Genomic DNA, 19,742 nt, shown 5'->3' with positions numbered 1-19,742 from the left:
TTTTAAATTAGTATTCAGGGTGGATGGTTTCAAGGACTATCAGGGTGAAAATGGAGTCTATCTTCTTGCACAGGTGCTGTTAAAGTGTCTCTTCTCTATGGGGAGTCCCATACCATCTAAGGTTGGCTGTTACCAGTGGGTTGTTACCACCTGATGGCAGATTGGTGATTTCCATGCATTTCCCAGAGGACAGCTGTTCATATTACAGAGATCACGACTGCAATGGGCTCTAGTTGCTACCTGTCTGAGTCTTAGCGAAGGTCCTGGGGCTACCATGGGGAACTGAAGTACCCTTTGACCTCTAGAGGTTATTGACCTAAGTCAAGTCTGAGGCACACAAATGGAACAACAAGGGAGAAGCTTATGTTGTGTGTGTTCTGTGGATAGAGACCTTCAGTTTCTAGGGCTGTTCCACAAGTACGAAGTGCCCATGAAAAAGAACCTCCTTTTTCAGATTAGAATGCCATATTCAGGAGCTTAAGACCTGGCCTTTGAAAGTGGCAGTGTGCTTTACGAGGTTACACTTCAGGCAGTGGGGAGCAGCCCTGCCTGTGAAAAGAGTTATGAACTCACAGTTCATAAGTATGGCGCACTTGCAATAACATCATAAATATTTCATTCTGTATTGCACTTACAATTATCAACACTCTTCATATAGAAATGTCATTAATCCCCAGCCACTGGAGCAGGAGAGCTTGTCTGGCAACTGGCTGGTCCCATTACTGGAAGGCCCTTTCCTTTCTGAAATTCAGTGGTGAGCTGGTTGTAAAACAGGGGCCCCCTGGTTTCCCTTTTAAGCATAAGAAGATTATTATCGCTGGTTCTTTCCTGGCGAGTTCTGGAGTGCCTTCCATTTGCTTTCCTGCCACTTTTGTTTATCTTGGGGTTGAATAAGTCCTCCACTTTATTAGGCCACAGACAGAAGAGCCATGTCTCACTCTGAAATCTCAAATTCTTCAATTTGTTGCTGGAGGAAGGCTGGCATCATTTTGCTGCCAATTTGTTTAGTAATGCTATCTGAATAGGGCTAGAGCATCAGCAAAACACCACTAGAAGTCATAAATGTTTTTCCCTTGCAAGGCAATGACTATATATACACTCAAGAGCCCCCAGAAAGCTTGCTTAATCCTGGGTAAACTTGTGTGTGTTTAGTAGTAAGTGGGTGGATGAGGTGTCTAATTTAGAACTGGTGAGCTAATGCAAGAAATAAGCTGAAATATTTTTCTGTCCTGAACAATGAGTAAGATTCTACCTGTTGCTAAGGCTGTTTGTATAAATCTATGAAAAACAAGCAAAAGTCTTGTGTTTGTAATTGATCTGAACAAATATCAGATGCTGGTCTTGATCTTTAATACCTTTGGGCTGGGCTGTCTCAGAGACTGTCTCTACCCCTGTGCTCTGCTGGGGAAGCTATAATCAACAGTGAAGCCTTGTCTGACAGTCTCTGGGATGAAACTGCCTTTACTGGCAAGGTTCCCATAGAAATGAATGAAACGGAGCCCTGATCTACACCACAGAGTTAGGTCGATGTAAGGCAGTTTACGTTGATCTAACTCTGTAAGCGTCTACACTAAAAGGTAGCTCTTACCGATATAACTTGTCCACTACACCAACTTAATAACTTCACCTCTGCGAAAGGCATAACATTTTAGGTTGAAGTAATTAGGTTGACAGAGTGTCGGTATAGACACTATGTTGCTTACATCGACTGTTACTGTTTTTCAGAAGCTGTCCCACAGTGCCCCACAGTGAAATCCATGCAAGTGTTCCTGGTGAGGATGTGCAGTGCTGACACAAGGAGCATAGGGCAAAAGTGATTCAATTGTGGTGTCTGTATGTCGATGTAACTTAGGTCAACTTAATTTTGTAGTGTAGACTTGCCCTGAGTCAATGAAACTGAAGTCAATGTGAGTCTTGTCTAAGAGGGGCTTGGAGGATTTGGCCTTCTGTTAAGAATATATAACCCTAATAATCCAAAGGTCCTTGGATAACCTTGGCAGCAGACTTCCAAGCCTGCTGGGCCTGCTCCCTCAGTTTTGCAAAGTTTATAGGCTTCACCAAGGCCCACTGGCTTGGCAGCTACAATCCTACTTCAGGTAAGAGCTCCACCTGATTGTGCTGTGAGAATCTGTACTGCCTTAAAGTATGTAAAAGGTTGTTTTAAAAAGGAGGGTGATAAATTGTTCTCCTTGTACACTAAGGACAGGACAAGAAGTAATGGGCTTAAATTGCAGCAAGGGAGATTTAGGTTAGTCATTAGGAAGAACTTTCTAATAATAAAGATAGTTAAGCACTGGAACAATTTACCTTGGGAGATTGTGGAATCTCCATCATTGGAAGTTTTTAAGAATAGAGTAGACAAACACTTGTGAGAGAGAGTCTAGACAATACTTAGTCTTGCCTCAGTGCAAGGGACTGGACTGGAATTTTTATATGACATTAGAGACCAGTTTGGTGCATTAATTTGTAACTGCTATACCTGTGCAAGTATATTTCAAATTGTTCTTCTTTACTTGTAAACTGGAACTCTAACATATTTCTGTAAGTGGATGTTTATCTTTCCAACTTTTCTTTTTTAACTAGAAAATCCCTTCACTGCTTCTTTGCTGTTGTGTTTTGCTTTTTTTATAATACCATCTTCATCACCTTAGCTCTTGTTTTATCTCCATGCACAGAGCATGGTGCATTCTGCGTTGGGTCAAATACAAAATGGCCACCTGCATCTTTGACAGCAGAGTCCTTAGAGATTTAAAGATGCAATATACAAAAACAAAACACATAGTGTTGTAGCTACCTATACTACAGTTTGCCTTGCATGAATTCAGAGCGATGAGCTCAAACCAAACTCCCAATTCCAAATAGCTCTGAATGTTGTGGAAAATTTTGGTTCAAGTCTGAACTTTACAGCTCAGGCCAATCCCTAGAATTTAGCAGTAATATAAAAAAGTGTTTATTTTTATTATCGGATATTAAGAATAGCAATATTCAGTCATTCAAACACTGGCTGTGATGCATTTTCCCTGTCCCTGTCAACTGAGTCCTGCTTAAAAACAAGGAAATGGATTTCTCAGAGGGGAGGAAGCAGTTGGCCCACTGCCACTGAATAGATCACAATGGAACTAAATCTTCTATCCTGGAACTTGTTTACAAGAGGGGGTGGCCTGAGAAAATTAGGTCAGGGAACCTCCCAGTTGCTGCTGACCTGATCAGACCCAGAAAACCAGTGGTAAATAAACCACAAGGCCAGTTTTAGCTTAAAAGGAAATATTTTTCAATGGTGGTGCCTGGGATATAGGCTGGCAAATGCAAATTATGTGAGGCTCATTCTAAAAGAAAAAGTGTATATTTAAAATGGCTTTACTAATGGTGGGGCTGAACAAAAAGCCTGACTCATAGCATAACCCACCTCCCAAACTGTGGGGATGTTTGTGTCTGGACTTTGCAACACAGGCTGATCTCTAGTCCTACTGATTTGTGAAACATCCCCACACCGTGGCAGAAGCCACCCTGTTCTCCCAAAAGTGGTAGGATCAGTGCAAAAGGTGATGCATCTGCTGCTGACAGTTCATCATAGCAGAGAATAAAATATCATTTTTTTCTTTAAAAAAAAAAAGATGTGTGAAATAATGCAGATTTTTTAAAATTTAATGTAAAGGAATTTTTCTTCTTGCTTTGAAGAAGCCCTGCTTTCCTATCCCAGGCTTCGCCAGATGTCACAGCACTTTCTGTAAATGCATCCACTAAGTTTTTATTCAGACAACAGCCAGCTCTTTATATCCTCTGTCCATAGCAACAGCAAAATATCCTTACTAGGGGTCCAATCCCAAGCCCCTTGTAGTCAACAGAAAGTCTCCCATTAACTTCCGTGGGCTTTGGATCAGACCCCGAGAGCTGATGTATTGACAGTACACTAACAAACATTATTTGAGTCGAGTGAAAAGCAGATGAAAGCTCTATCTCATTTGTATGCTTTAACTTCTTTTTCTTTTAGAAGCAGGAAAGAACACACATACACACACACACACATGCTTAAAATCAAATCTAGCCCAAGTTTATTACCCTAAAAACAAGGCTAATACTAACAATAACATTGCATCAGTGCGGCTGTGTTAAGGAATGGGTGCAGGATTTTTATTATGCAAATGTCAGCAAAGTCAGAATGATGATTCTCCTAGGAACTTGTGAAAGTCACCATTTTGACTTAGATTGAAGAGTATTAAAACACCTATCAGTTAGGACAAGCCATCTATGGCTAACCTGGCTGCTTTCATGCATTTCTCCATAGGAAAGGACTATATACCCTATAACTGAGCTGGCGAATTGTTTTTAAAGGCAACCACTGTTGACATTTTTATTATTCATATTCCTGAGAAATAACCACTGCATCATTCCTCAGAGGCCCTGCAGTAAGGATAACTCAGAGTGGTCACCAAAAACTTCTGGTTTCAAGGGCATAATCAGAGAACAAGACACTATGGGTAATTATATATATATATAGTATGGTGATGGTTGTAAAGCTGACTTCCTGGCATAATTTAGCTAGGCTGCATTTTCTTTTTAGGAACTTAACTGTTTTTGTGATCCTGTCCCCCACAAAAATGGTAACATGGGTTTGACTGTATTCTCATGTGAGTACCCCAATGAATCATGCTCTGCACTTGGGGGTGGCGTGATTAACTAATTGCCTCCTGGCCAGAGGAGGCGATTCTAGATCTTATAAGTAGACTGAGCTCCCTCAGTGTGGGGGAGAAACTGCAGAGGAGACAAGTCTCTGGGGGAGAAAAGCCCTAGAGTAGGGTTTAACAAGCAGGTAACAAGGGAGGAAGAACACCACAGGAGCAGACTAGGTTCCTGCTTGAGAAGCCCTGAGGTAGACTGACAGGGGACCTACACTGAAGGCTGGGTTGGAGGAAGAGCTATTCATATAAAGATTGGTTTGGACTTTTATTTTAATTTGTTTGTGCAACCCTGGCTTAGGCTTTTACATGAACTGGGAGATGAGAGAAGGTGCAGCCTGAGAAAGGTTGTTGCAGATCTGAGGGAGAGCTCAGTCGCAGGTGCTAGAGACCAGAACCTTCTGCAATGCACTGTCCACAGGTGAGGAGGAGGCGCCCTTACACCTCGCAAGAAGTTAGTGACAGGCCTTGTGCAATCTGTGCTGTGTTACCATAGCACTTTTTTAAAAAACCTGTTCACATGCCATTTTATTTCATGACAGTCAAGCCTTGTTTAGTTTTTTTTTAACGCTCCTATATTTTGTAGGTTAGAAGTGAATTAAAAAAAAAAATCTAAACCCAGTGGTATGTCAGTAAACTGTACTCTTCATAGACTGCCCAGTACAATGGTGGCCTCTGCTAACATCTCAGCAAAGGTTTAATACCAGATGCCCCGATCCCTAGTCAAGAAAGCACTTAAGTGTGTGCTTAAATCCCATTGACATCTATGGTACTTAAGTATCTGCTTCAAGTTAAGCACAAGCTTTCAGTGCTTTCCTGAATAGGGATGGATGTAAGGATGTGTGTAAATTCTTTGCTGAATCAGGGCCAAAATTCTATAAGGAGGCCTCATGTTACTATGAGTTTCACTTTTTTGGACTCCAGAACATTCACTAGTATTTTCAGAAGTATTATATCTACCGGATTTATATGGCCTCCATCACTGCAGTGTCTGACACCTCTCAGGCTTTAATGCATTTACCCTCAAAACTCCCCTATGAGATAGAGAAGTGCTATTACCCTCATTTCACAGATGGGGAACTGAGGCACAAAGAAAGTAAGCAACTTGTCCAAGGTCACGCAGGAGGTTTGTGGCAGAACATGGAATTGGTCCTAGGCTTGTGCCCTAACCACTGGACCATATTTCTGCTAATAAAGTAACTGCAATTGTCAAAGAACCAAAATTTATTTTGTGATGAGTTCATTCATATATTGAATACTTTGAAAAATTCAGTCATTCACAGTGAGTCTCTCGGTCAGTGTGAATTAGTGAAATTTTCCTGTATTACATTTTTTTTTTTTGTCATGGAGCTTTTATTATAAAAGTAACTTGCATGGCACGTTGTACTTCCATAGTCAGCATCTGCCTCAAGGTTAAAGCCCTGCAGAAAGATTATACTTCAAGGACCCAGTTTTACATTCCTTACTAAAGCAAAACTCCTCCCAAAGTCAGCAGCTTTAACAGAACCTATCACATTCAGAATGGAATCATGAGGATGAAGTAATTCGCATTGAGATTCTATCCCACAGCAAGATCAGGCATGCTGGTTTTATTCAGTTTGTCAAACAGATTTTCAAGAGGTTCTGGGTCCTCAGACAGATAAAGTAAAATACCACAGGGAGAAAAATAAGGCATACGGTGTATTGGAATGATTCCTCTGCTCCTTTGGGCTCCACAATGCTCTTAACAGATGAGAAACATTTTTGTTCACATCAGGTAACTCTGAGGCAGCCAAATGATTGAACTCAAGCTTTCCAAAGAAAAGATTTGCTTCTGAGATGAGGCCAAGCACCAGAAGCTGCTGCCCAGACAGGATTTCATTGTTGGTGGAAAGAGATGGTTATATGCTATATGTCACGAATGGAAATTCCATCTCAACTTTATCTACAGCATCATACCTTTGCAGTGTTGTCATGACCACTGCTCCTGTTAAAGCAGCAATATAGGAGCAGCCGGGGGCAAACCTCTATAACTCCATGAGCTATTTAAACAAAAACATGTTGGACCCTACATGGAGAAAAACATAACCTAATAAGAAGACCTACTAAGCAGATGGCCTTGAGAAAGGTCATGTGGTAAGCAAGAGATCTTCAACCAAGAGCCTGTTCAATCCAAAGAATATGTATATTGTATAAAACTAGCAACTACCTTGTTTTATTAGGTCTGAAAAACATTGCGGCTGAACAAGATGTCCTGCCAGAGGTGAATGCTGGTTAGCATCTATCAAAGGACTATGAATATGTTGATTATCAACAGGTTTCTTTGGCCCTTTAACTCTTGGCCAAGTATGATGTTGTTTTCTGTGTTTCTACAGCTAATAAGATTCCATAGTTTTATTTTTAAAAAATCGTTTTTGGAGACTGAGGTTGGAATTCCATGGAGTTTGCATAATTTAAAAGGACATTTGTATAACTGCAGTTTCTACAAAGACATGTCAGGATGGGAGGTACCTTCGGAACAACTTAGCGCTGGAGCAAGGGGAGACATTGCTTCCTATTAAAGTCGTGGAGAGAGACAAATAGCAAGCATGGATGTCCCACTTTTGATCTTACTGTGAGATACCAACACACATCCCCAGCCAGTCTTCTCCAGAATAACACTAGCAAATCATTTAAAGTGCACAAGATATACAGAAAATGGAGGCTATCTTAGTGTTTCATGGGAGAAGGAACTTTTTGGGGCATGGGCATGAGATGATATCCCAAACTAATATGTTGCACTTCTGTGGCATCTTTAATGTTTGTGTGGCTTGTATTCCCACTCTGAGAGTAGGAGAGCCTGGGGGAGAAAGTAGGGTTTGTTGGGAAAAGATTTGAATGATGCTGTCCAGACTGCAGACATCTTCATTCTTCTGATACTCTCTGCAGGGGCCTTCATCTAAATCTAGTTTCCTGATCTTTTAGTGTGGCTGATAGTGTAAGACGCAGAAAGAGCCCAGAGCGACTTTTCAGCTCCCAGGTGGGGTTTCCAGAACTGGCTGTTAGAAAAATCACATTTGGACTTGTGAACCAAACAAATCTGATCTGGAATCACAGAGAGAATAAATATGGACCCTCCCAATGTCATTCGTACAAGTCTCTTTTCTATTTGTAACTGCTCTTTAAATGTAAATAAACACTATTCTCTCAGAATGTGAATTCCTGCCCTAAGAACGCTATTGGGGTCGGACAAGTATTACCTCAGTGTGCATTCAGACATTATTAAAACAAATTACTCTATTGCCGCACAACTAAAGCCCATTCATTCATTCATAATGGTGGAGGACTGTGCAATGTCCCTGAGGGATGCTGGAAAGAATTGGTCTGTTGTAAGCTCCCACACTAAGTTATTTAAAATTGATTTATTTTGCTAATATCACATAAATGCTCCCAGGAGAAGATAAAAACAAACAGATCAATGCTGATTTCGCCTTCAGGCTATTTCCTGAGACGAGGCAGTAAGTGTGGGGTATAGAACTTGCTGCTATAGAAAGACATTGATTTGCCCATGGGGCAGTCATTTCCCTTTGTGGCTCACAGAATTTGTGTGCCTAAGATCTGAAACTACAGTGTGTTTGTTCTCCACAGTTTGACCCAGGTTTTCCAGCCTGACTGAGCTGCACCTGGCACAACTGAAAAGGGGGTTAGGGCAAATGTGGTTTCAGGCTACCTTTGTGGCTTCTCTGTGCAAGTGCTGCCCTGGTGCTAGATCATTCCCTCCCTTAAGACACAGTCATCTGACAACTGCTGTCTCTTTCATTGACTGCCAAAGGTCCCTATGCTTCAGCTGCTGAGGATCATCACTGTGTAGAGATAACCATGCCCCCTACACATGGGAGAAGGGCTGAAACCCACAACATAAGGATCTGGGAGGCACCAACTCCATGAGCCCTGGAGCACCCACTCGGAAAAAAATAGGGGGTGCTCAGCACCCACTGGGCTGGCTGCAGATCAGCTGTTTGGTGGCTCTCAGGCCCCGCCAATCAGCTGTTCTGCAGTCCTGTCAATCAGCTGTTTGGCAGCTCCCAGGAGCATAAAGTGCGGGACCAGCCACTTCCGGCTGCTGGGCCTCTGCGCTGTGCAGCGCGGCAGCTGCCTGCAAGAGAGCCTGGTGGGGAGGCAGCATCTGCTCCTTGCCTGGGCTCAGCTGCTGGGGATCAGAGCCAAGTGAGCTGGAGCCTTGCCTCCCACCCATGGCACTTTGCCGGCTCACTCGGCCCCTGTCCCTGGCAGCCAAGCCTGGGCAGGGAGCAGAAGCCACCTCCCCAGGCAGGCTGCTTCGCAGACAGCTGCCAAATGTGCCGGGAGGTTGCAGCCGGAGAAGGACAGAGGCCCCCTCCTGTAGGCAATGAGGGACAGGGAGAGCTCAGCGGCCACGGGCAAGGCGCAATGTGCGGGGATGACATGGCACAGAGGAGACATGTGACTAGTCACATGTCCTCCCCACTCACCTTGACTCTTCCTGCACCCTCCCTCCCGCCTGCTGGCGCCCACTGGCAAAAACAAGAGTCTGGACGTTTGATCCATTATCGAGGTTGGTGCCAGCTACAAAATTTGGATCCACATTCAGATTCTGAAACATTGCCAGCTCCTCAAAGGGCTTTCAGATCCAGAGTTTTATCTTCCACCCCAGAATCTATTTTATGGTGCAGGTTCTGTACCAACATCAGCATATTATGAGAGTCTGTAGCCTCTGAACTTCATTCCAGTGGAATTAGCATACGATGGCTTTCACTTTGGAGAGGAGAGGGGATGCGTCGTCAGTAAGTGTTGAATGCTAGCTGTACAGTACTGGTGTGAGGCATTTGCACAGAGTTAACGGCTAAGCGAAAGGTCCAGGAGCTCTTTTGCCTATTACAATGGCTCAGGCAGGCTGGGGTGCACTGCACTCTGCAGCATTCCCACTGCTGCTCCCCACAGTGCTTGTTGTGAATGCCCTCCAACTACTCGTCATGCTCCCAAGCTGACTAGCTATGCCCCACTGGACATATTAACTGAGCAACGATCCTAGTACTTCAGGGACTGCTACACTTACATTAATATGAGCAGTCTTTATATTATTGTGGTGCATAGAAGCCCCAGACGTGAACCAGGATCCCATTGCACTAGGTGCAGCTCTACTCCTGCACTGGGGGTCGAAGAGAGGCTTTGGGCACATCCTTCCAATGAATCTGTTCATGGACAGCCACAGCTTTTGCCCTATTAGTTCTGTGCCTTCCGGAGACTCAGCTACTGATCCTTACTGTCCTGGGGAAGTAGATTGAGAGTTTGCTGTTTGGCTCTGACTCAGTCAATAAGTACGTTCAGAGGGCTCATGCAGGAACAGTAGTCATCTGACTGGAGACATGGGGGCATGGGGCAGACTGCTGAAAGCGGCTCAGAGCTAATTGATTCCCTAATAAGAAAGAGTCCCCGGATTGTTTTTATGTTCCCGGCCCCTTGAGGCTTTGTGAAAAAAGGAGACTCTTTCTAAGCTCCTCAAAGAAATGACCCATCCAGAGATAGGTGACCAGATGTCTTGATTTTATAGGGACTGTCCCAGTATTCGGGGCTTTGTCTTATATAGGCGCCTATTACTCCCTACTCTCTGTCCCGATTTTTCACACTTGCTATCTGGTCACCCGATCCGGGGACATTTATCCAACCAAGCAATTATTCCGTTGCTCCCAAAAAAACTCTGCATCCTGGAATCTGAAGTACGCAGGGCTGGCTTGATAATATGCTGTGGACTTTAGATTTAGGTCTAACGTGAATTGCTGTGGGCTGTGTTTCAATGCACTGTTACCACAGAGCTAGTTGTTGTCTAGATTTCCTTGACAATTACACTGAGCTGGTGCTCAGCCAACAGGACAGAGCTGGCTCAACTTTCACTCTGCAATGTAGCTGTCTATGCCTGGTGGTACTACTGTTTTCTCTGCAGTGCTGGTGAAAAGGTGTTGCTTTGACAGCCCTGGTGAGACTGAAGCCATTGCCTTATTCACACACACTAGCTGTGAAAGTTTTTCCTCATGCTGTGTCCTGCCAATGTGCCTCAACTCTGACATAAAGGGACCACCTGTAGGGCGAGAGGGGGAGTGCTATCTCAACAGTGTGCCTGTTTAATCCATGGCCCCTGAGCTACAGTTACCAGCTAGGGGCCCAATTAGTGCCGGCAGTGATAGTGATCTGTGGCTGGACATCTGCCATCAGATGGTGACAGCTTTTGGGCTCTGCTGTTCTAGGCTGAGGAAAGTCTGGGTTTCCTGTTACCAGCCCAGTGAGCCACTGAGTGTCACAAAAGTTCCCGTTTTTTTGAAAGTGGATCTAGTTATTGTGACAGTCAACTTGGGGGCTCTGTTCTCCCACCAAGAGATACTAATAAATCCTATTGAAATCAATGGGAGTTATTCATATTCTCCCAAGAAAGAATAAGTCCCCTAGTGTGGATCCTATGGTACCTTCCAGAGAGGGGCAAAATGATTCAGACACTCTCCTCATCCATTCCAATGAACCTTAACTACAAATTTAAGGGGAACCATCTTGAAGGAGGGGAGAAAGTTATTTCACATTTTAAAACTTATTTTAAATCAATCTCGGCTTTGGAAATGGGAATGGCAAACCATCATGGAAGCCTGTACTTGCAAGGTCTGCAGCCATTTTGCAGACCCAAGAGATTTGGATAATTCAGATGAGGTTTAGGTAAAATCTGAACTTTAAAGGCTTATTTGGCCCTCTGAGTTGTCTGCGGTTTGTCTGGCACTAGTTAAAACTAAGGGGCTTAAGATTTGTCTACATGATGGATTTTTGCTACTTTGATGCACTCACAGCCCTGCAAACCCTCGTGTCAATGCACTGCACCAGTGCGACACTACTGCTGACAATGTCTTCGGACCATACTTGTGCTAGTGATTTTTGAATCTGTAACTGCCAATGGGTGCAGCACCCAGCTGTACAACTCAATTATTAATTCCCTGATGGGAGCCGGGGTGGGATTAGGGCAAAAGGGGTTGGAATTAGTGAAAACACACATCTCTCATGATGATACTTGCTTTCTCCCACCCTATGTCAGTCTTGACTACTTAGAATGTAAGATCTACAGAGCAGGGACTGTTACTTCCTATATGTATGTACAGCACCTAGCACAATGGTGTCCTGATCTCATCTGGGCTTTCTAGGTGCTCCTGTAATACAACTAAATAATAATAAAGAAAGAATAGCTACTGCACACTAATGCTTTGTAAACTACAAATTGTGATTCTGCTTCTTTGTCCATAAAATGTTTCTTTCTTTGGTAACAGTTAAAATCACATGAGATTTAAAATGTAATATAAACTCTGGAGAAAGCAACTGAGTGAGGGCACAGGCAGGAAGGGGAAGGATGAAAAAGTAACAAAGTTTGTGTATCTGGGCACATAATTGGTAAGAGATGGATTATGTTTCAAAAGGAAATGGAAGGCCCTTAAGTGGAACTGCAAGTATTCTGAATTGGAACCAGTTACAAAATTATGTGAAATCCTTGTGCTTTCAACTGTAAATATTTACATTATTGAGTTTCCTCAATAAGCTGCCAGATAAGATTCCTGAGGGAACTTTGTTTGTTTGTGTATTTTGTTTTAAATTTTAGCTAATCTGCCCTTGATTTATCCTGTGGAATAACATTCTCACATTGCTCAGCTCAGGCATATGTTTTTCTTGTACTGTAGATCAGAGGGAGGAATGCAATATAGACATGCATCATTAGAGCATGCCACTGACTACAGTGCCTAGAGTTTGACTCCATAAAGGATTTTAAAAAGTGAATGTAATGCTGATCATGAAGGATGCTGCATCAATAGTCATAAGACCTGGGGTTCTCTATTGTTCATATAACTGATACAAGAGTTGGGCAAACTTCCCCATTTCATCCTGCCATTGTGTATCAACACGACTTTGGGTAAATGGGCCTTCTCCCTGCAAAGATCTGTTGACTATCAGAGCAAAGACCACTCTATTGTAATCTGTATATCACCTTCCATTCTCTCTAGATGGATCTGCAGTTGCTATATTTCTGATAGCATAGAGCCTGTTGTCCGGTCCTGCTAAAGCTCACAGGCCAGACTCTGATCTCAGTTACACCAGCTTAAGTGCAGAGTAACTAGATCGCCTTAGCTTCTTTACAATCTCTGTGCCTTAGTTTCTCCACCTGTCAAACAAGGATAATGATACCCACCTTTGGGCATTGCTATTGATGAAAAGTACTACACAGAGGCTACTATTATTGCTGTCTTTGACTTCAATGGAGTTACTTCAGGTTGGTACTGGTGTACCTAAACTCAGAATCAGGTCCCAGATATCTGGCATGAAATTCTGCTCTCACTGCCGTCAATGGAAATTTTGCCATTAACTTCAGTGGAGCCAGGGTTTCATCCCTGGACTCTAGGGAGTGTTACATCTGAGGGCATTAGGAGCACAAATCTCACTGACTTTCAGTGGGATTTGTGCCTCTAACTCCCACCGGTGCTTTTGAAAATCCCGCCTTTGGCCATGGTGATTCCTGGAATGACATGTTGGGGATAGAGGGCTGAGAACACCAACTCGGTTTGCATAGGCCACCAAACAGCCAGTACTCCTCCCTGCTCCCTTGTGTCTGTCATGTCTGTTTAGCTTGTAAGCACTTTGGGGCAGGTACTGTGTGCGTTTCTGTGTTAGCACAATGGGGTCCCACGCTTGGCTGGTCCCGAGGCATTACCATAATAAACATGATTATTAATAATAATAAAGTAAATGGCAACCTTCAGTGAGGTCCAACCTGCTGATGACTTTGAGTCAGCAAGGTAAGAGTCAAGAGCCCAATATCCGGGCACCAGTCCCTTTCAGCCATACATTCAGTCTGCTGAAAGGTAGCTCTTAAAAACCCCAGATCACCTTGCTGCCCTACAACAAAACTTCATGAAATTAAAAAGCAGGTATCAGCAAAACAATATCAAGAACTCCCAGGAAGAATCTGGTTGTGCAGTCCTTCTAGGGACTGGTGACACCTAAAGGAAAAAAAATTTTTTTCTCTAATCTTGCAAAACAGTTTTCATAAGAACAGCTGCTAATTGCAAGTCTTAAATTTGGTCTACTGTCCTGCAGAGATAAGATTTGGACATATTTACTATGATTTCACAGTTCTCTGTGTGGGCTGCCAAAGTAAGCATATTTTGGATGGAAATCTGGGAAAAAAAAGAGAGGAAAAAAACCAAAACAAAACTAAGCTTGGCACCAACATAAGGTTTCATCTCCATGTTCTGCCTGGCTTGGTTTCTTTTAATCCCTTGCCATTGTATAGAGAATACGATCCTCTATCTTTAAAAGCAATTAAGCAAGTATATACCGGACTGTATGTGACTTCAGATTTGCTCTCTTAAAGGGATGACTGAGGCTAATGGAATCTGGCTGTAAATTGAAACGCAACAATGGAAAATGTTGCAAATGTTCTCTCTTCCCTTCAGCTGCAATATAGCTGTTGCCCATTTCTTTTATTTTTTTATGGGACGAGAGGGCAAAAGAGGAAAGATATTTCTTTCTGGAATGCTGTCTTTAAGAACTCTTCCTATTCCAATGTATCTTCTTTATTGCGGCTTCCTAAAGCTAGTATCTTGGACTGTCTCTCTCCTTCTCAAAGATAAAATCTGTAAGTGATTTTGTGGTTTTCCCATTCGAAGACACATGATGAAGCTTTTTGTAAGGCAAAATAATATTTTGCTGTAAACACTGCCATATAGTTAAAGACCTTGAAATAGCAAATGCCGACTCAGTACAACAAAGTTCCCTATTTGGTATGTTGCTTTTATTTCTATTTTGAAAAGTTTTTGCGTACACGTGGCAGTGCTTATAGATTTTCAGCCTTGGGAATGTTAGCAGTTCAGCCTTGCTTATCTCATCAGCTTCAGCGTGTGATCTCATCAGATCTTTCAGGCTGGGCCTGATCAGCATTTGAATACAAGACCCTAAAAGAAAACCCAGTGTGCTGAAGAAAGTGCTGTTGTTTAAAAGATGGTACCTTTCCCTCATGTCAGCACAATGCTGAGATATTAGTTCTTGTGGTGGAAGTGACACCTTTCATCAAATATTAATGGACATAAAACTTACAACCCTTAAATACATTATGTCATTTTTTCTAAGGGTGTTATCCCTAGTTTCCTGCCTCAATTCAAACACAGGGTTAATGGCATCCTGCCCAGCTAAATTCCACCCCACAATTTTGATTTGATGTTACTATTCTTCACTTCCTGTCAGAAAACTGTTGAATTGCTGAGCAGTTTTGTACAGCTGCTGTATTCAGCCTCAGAGATGGCTGCATTGTAGTAATGATTGAGGTACTTCTTGTATCTACAGCAGTTTGTCGACTACTTTGGAAATCTTCAGGATGAAACAGCAATAAGATTGTATTTTCAATTTAAAGGTATAAGTGTAAGATTGTATTTTCAATTTAAAGGTAAAGCCAACTTACAAAAGAAAGCATACTCTCAAAGGTGACCTGCAAAGGATTTTGTTATTTAAATTGTGCTCATATTCTTTTTTGCTTCTTTCTGGTTTATAAAGAGGGCTAACGTTTTTGTGAGAGGAGTGATGGGAAGACGGATGTTACTTTTGTTCCCCCCACAGCTAAATCCTCTAAAGTTTCACATGTGGTCATCCCTGGTTTCCCTGGAGGCCATTCACCGTTCTAGTCCTAGGCTGTACCACAGAGTCTCTAAATTGCTTGTGCAAATCACGCAACCTCTCTCTGCTTCATTTTTCGCTATCTGTAAAATAGGGCTAATGTTTTCCTGCTTCACAAGGGGTTAGTGAGGCTAAAAGTGTTGCAGTTCGTAAAATGCTTTTGAGGGCCTACGGTAGGAAATGCTGTTGAAAGGCAAAAGAGTATTGTAGTATTGTGACAACAGTGTTCTGGATTCTTTCTTTCTATGGTATAATAATAGAGAGCTAACAGTGCCCACCTAAAGCATTTGGGTAACTCTGCTGGATGCTAAGCACTTCCTCAGGCAAAGGTCCTGTTGAGTGGGGCAGGGGGGAAATGGGGGTCGGGGAGGCCATGGTTCTTGGGTGGGTAGAAATTGCAGAGGTGGAGGGCTACTAGGCCCTAGCGGGTAATGGGAGAGGAGGTTTAGGGTGTATGGTTGTAACGGGGGCATGGGGCTGTTAGAGGGCCAGGGTTGTCATGGTCAAGGGGGATCATGAGGAGACAGTGAATTGGAGGACAGTGTCAGGGAAACTCATATCCTGGTGTGCAGTGTTTCTGTGTGCTGAGGAATCTTTCCCCATTACAGGGTGAGATCTCTCTAGCCCAACCTCTAAAACACAGGGCCAGCTTTAAATCCCGTCTGCCTGCCAGCCTCCCCAGGCCTGTCTAACTGCAGAAAGAATGTAGTGGGCTTTCCCCTCAAGATTTTGGTGACTGCCCCAGTTGAGCTGGTGGGCTGTGACCCCCTGGGCATTTCCAGAAGAAAAGGGAATGAGCTAGTTGGCAACCCCCAGAAGATGACTGGAAAGGAGAGGGGAATAACTACCACAACCCCCAAGAAGACTCCAATTTTGTGTTATGTAGAACCTAATGTGGGGTTTATTGGAGGGTTATTAGCCAGTGGAACATGTCAGAGGAGCAGGGGAGCCTGCTTGTTCGGTGTATTTCATTAGAGTGACTTGATTTTTGTCTTTTCTCCTTGACATTGGCCTACTATCCTCTTATGAGGTAACTAAACATCCCAGTTGTGTCCAAGGAGACATGGGTTTGGGATGGGGAGGTTGGGACGGCAAGACACAAGAGGATCACTTAAGAAGTAGAACATAATCTGAGAGCCACTGGATTCCAGCACTGGATGGAGGGTGTTTGAGGAGCTATAACACAAATTCTTCTCCTGGAGCATGACTTTGACTGTCTGCTTTGGCAATGGTATGAGGTTGCAGCACCTCCTACCACCTCTTGCTAGATCTTTGCCTCTGATGATGAACAACTATTTTCACCTGGGTAGAATTGGAAAGTTCTCTATTCCCATGACACATCAGCAAATAAAATGTGTAAAAACCAAGCCTAAAAGCCCAATTTTTGGGGGGTTCAAGAGGAAAAACTTTGAAGTTGTCTTTAGACATCAAAATGAAGCATATCCATTGTCTTCTCTCTGCCCCTCCTCCCCTCCCCACAGGTTGCTTTAGTCCTGTCCTTGCAGACAATTCTTTGCAGCTAAATAGCAGTAAACAAGTTGTGAACTCTCTTTTCCTCCACCTTGCTTATCTCAGTGAGGTGTTAACTTCAAGGCTATTGAATTTCAGTAGGCTGAAAACTAGAAGAAATAAGGCTAAAATGTGACATCAAAAGAACAAGAATCTTGGTAAATTTAAATAATACGATACAAATACTTTAGAAGCAGCCTATGATACAAATTTCTTTTAAAATCAGTTAAGAGAAACCAGCTGCACTCAACTTCAAGGAGGTTAAATTTGCTCCGATTTATTCTCATATGGTCAGACATTGCTGTTGCACCTGTGCAAAACCATTAACTTCAGGGCGTAAGGATAAGGTCTAACCAAAAGCAGCATTCAGCCTATAAGGTATGAGTCTGCATGCAGGAATTTGCTTCAAGTCTCTTGCTGATGTGTCCTTGTTGTTCAGGCAGGGCTAACCTGCTTGTAATCAATCACAGGGGATTGTGTACACACACTGAGAGGATTAGGCACACACCTTCTCCTTCCTTTTTTTGCGGGGAGCTGACTTTGGATACAGACCCAGGCTTCTGGATCTTCAGCCACTTTTTCCCCACCAGCTCAGCATCTGGCAGACCTTTACTGCTCACAGGAGACTTGAAGTTTTCTGGGGGCACTAGAACTGGTTCTTTTTCTTTCCCTGCTGGTCTTCCCTTGTAGGCTCATGTCTCACAGCTGCCTGGACATTTAAGATAATAGGAGCTGCAAGGTGACCAGGACTGAAGTCAGTGAGAGTACAAAGTGAGGAGAATGTGACTGATACACAGATAGAGATAAACTCTTTACGGGCAGAAGGGACACATTGTTGGCATCAGCAAGGAGTTGCCCTGCTCGGTCATTCTGACTGAATGTTGATTTTTGTGTATGGAAAACCATGGTGTCCAGGCCCTGTGAAATGATCCTGGTTCCATGCACAATGCATGTTAGACAGAGGTGACTGCAGATTCTCGGTTTATTCTTGGTGCAGCAGGCTTCTCTACTACAGCAAATGGAATAATTTGTAATGAATAACATACTTCACAAAGGTAACCTCTCATTCTGTTTTTTTTATTATCTGTGAGCATCTTATTATTCGTTTTTTTTACTGTGGTGCTAAGGAGCCCTAGCAATGGATCAAGACCCCATGGTGCTAGGCGCTGTACAAACACAGAACAAAAAATCGATCCTTTCCCCAAAAAGCCTACAATCTCACTATGAGACAAGATAATAGATGGCTAGGGACAGATGGCACTGCAGGAAAATAATGAGACAATATTGGTCAACATGATAGGCAGTTTTCTCAACATACCAGCTGCCTAACTGTTGTCAAGTTTTTTACAGGTATCAAGGCAAAGGAGACTCTTAAGGAGGATAATGAATTAGTTTTGCAGATGTTTATGGGGAGTTTCTCCCAAGTGTGAGGGGGTAGTATGAGAGAAAGCATGAAGGTGCTTGTTTGAAAATTTAACAAGTGGATGATGGAGGTTGGCATCATGGACTGAGTGGAGGCACGAGTTGACCTCTCACTAATGACTGAGAGATGATAAGTAGGATGGGGATAGGCCATGAAGGGCCTCGGAAGTGAAGGCTTGTCTTAAATTAATTCACTGTTCAAAATTATTATCAAGTGCTTTCTGTGAATCTAGATTGCATGGGCTGTTTATGTGAGTATTTTGCAATTGATCTTTCTAGTTATGACTGAACACATCATCTAGAGTTACTTCTCTTCCCTTACTGGTTAAACATAACTCTTAGATTCATGTTCCTGCTATGCATATTCAGACATTGTTTGAATGAATGCTCTCTAATCTTTGCTCTTTTCCTTAACATTACTACCAATCAACTCATTTCCTAGAATATTTGTGCAAAGTGAAAATACAGGTGGCAACAAGGCATCTGAAGTAAACTCAGCTTTATTGAAGTGAATAATCATGGAAGATTCCCCTAACTCTAGTCTCTATGCTAGCAATATAAATCTAAATTTTGGTGGTGGTGATGGGAGGGGGGTGAATTGGAATGATTTAAACTAGTAGCTGGAGGCAAGCTGGTCTGTGCTGCAGAGCAGTTCAATCAGACCATGCAATCTACTAGTGACAGCAATATAATTATAAATGAGAACTTCAGGAGCAGGAGATGAGAGTGAACAGGTGACATTGGGAGACAATCTAGGTATATTTATCACTTCTGAAAGCTGGTGGGATGAAATCAGTGGGACTGCTGTAATTCCTAAACATAACTAAATACAGGAAAAATGGATCAGATTGCTTGGAAAGCTACCGGGACTCTTAGTAGGCACTACAATAACACAAATAAATAATAATGATGCTTAATGTGGGTGAATAGTAATATAGCATCTTGTGTCTTAGGAGCTCAATACTTTACAAAGCTAGATATTATTCCCATTTTACATGTTGGTGTGATGGCCACCTCCATGCAAAAAGGACATATTAGAAATAGAGAAGGACAACCATTGTGTTTAGAAGATTGAGGAGTGGGGTAGCCCTTCCACAGGAGAAAACATTTGAGTCTAGGACTATTTACAGCAGCTTGGAAAGGAGACCAGTGAGAGGTATATGGAATGATGACCAGGAGAGAGCAGTATTTCTCTCAACCGGGAGGACCACAAAAGGCTATCAAGGGATCACAAGATGTTGAAAACGTTATTACAGTCTAAAGCAAAGAAAATCTCACTCCTCTATACCTTGCACGCCATTCAAGGTCAGGTGGCCTCTCTCAGCCTCTCAGAACATACACACAAACAGATCATACAGGCTTAGCATTAATACATCTTTTACTCTTATAATAAACATAAGGAGGTCATGGAAATTTTTGACTTCAGATAAGGGCTCACCAAACCAAAAAGGT

Source organism: Emydura macquarii, unplaced genomic scaffold, assembly GCF_026122565.2.
Source record: "Emydura macquarii macquarii isolate MOO-44397 ecotype Brisbane River unplaced genomic scaffold, CSIRO-AGI_Emac_v2 contig_1119, whole genome shotgun sequence".
Classification (NCBI taxonomy): domain Eukaryota; kingdom Metazoa; phylum Chordata; order Testudines; family Chelidae; genus Emydura; species Emydura macquarii.
This window is presented reverse-complemented; position numbering follows the sequence as displayed.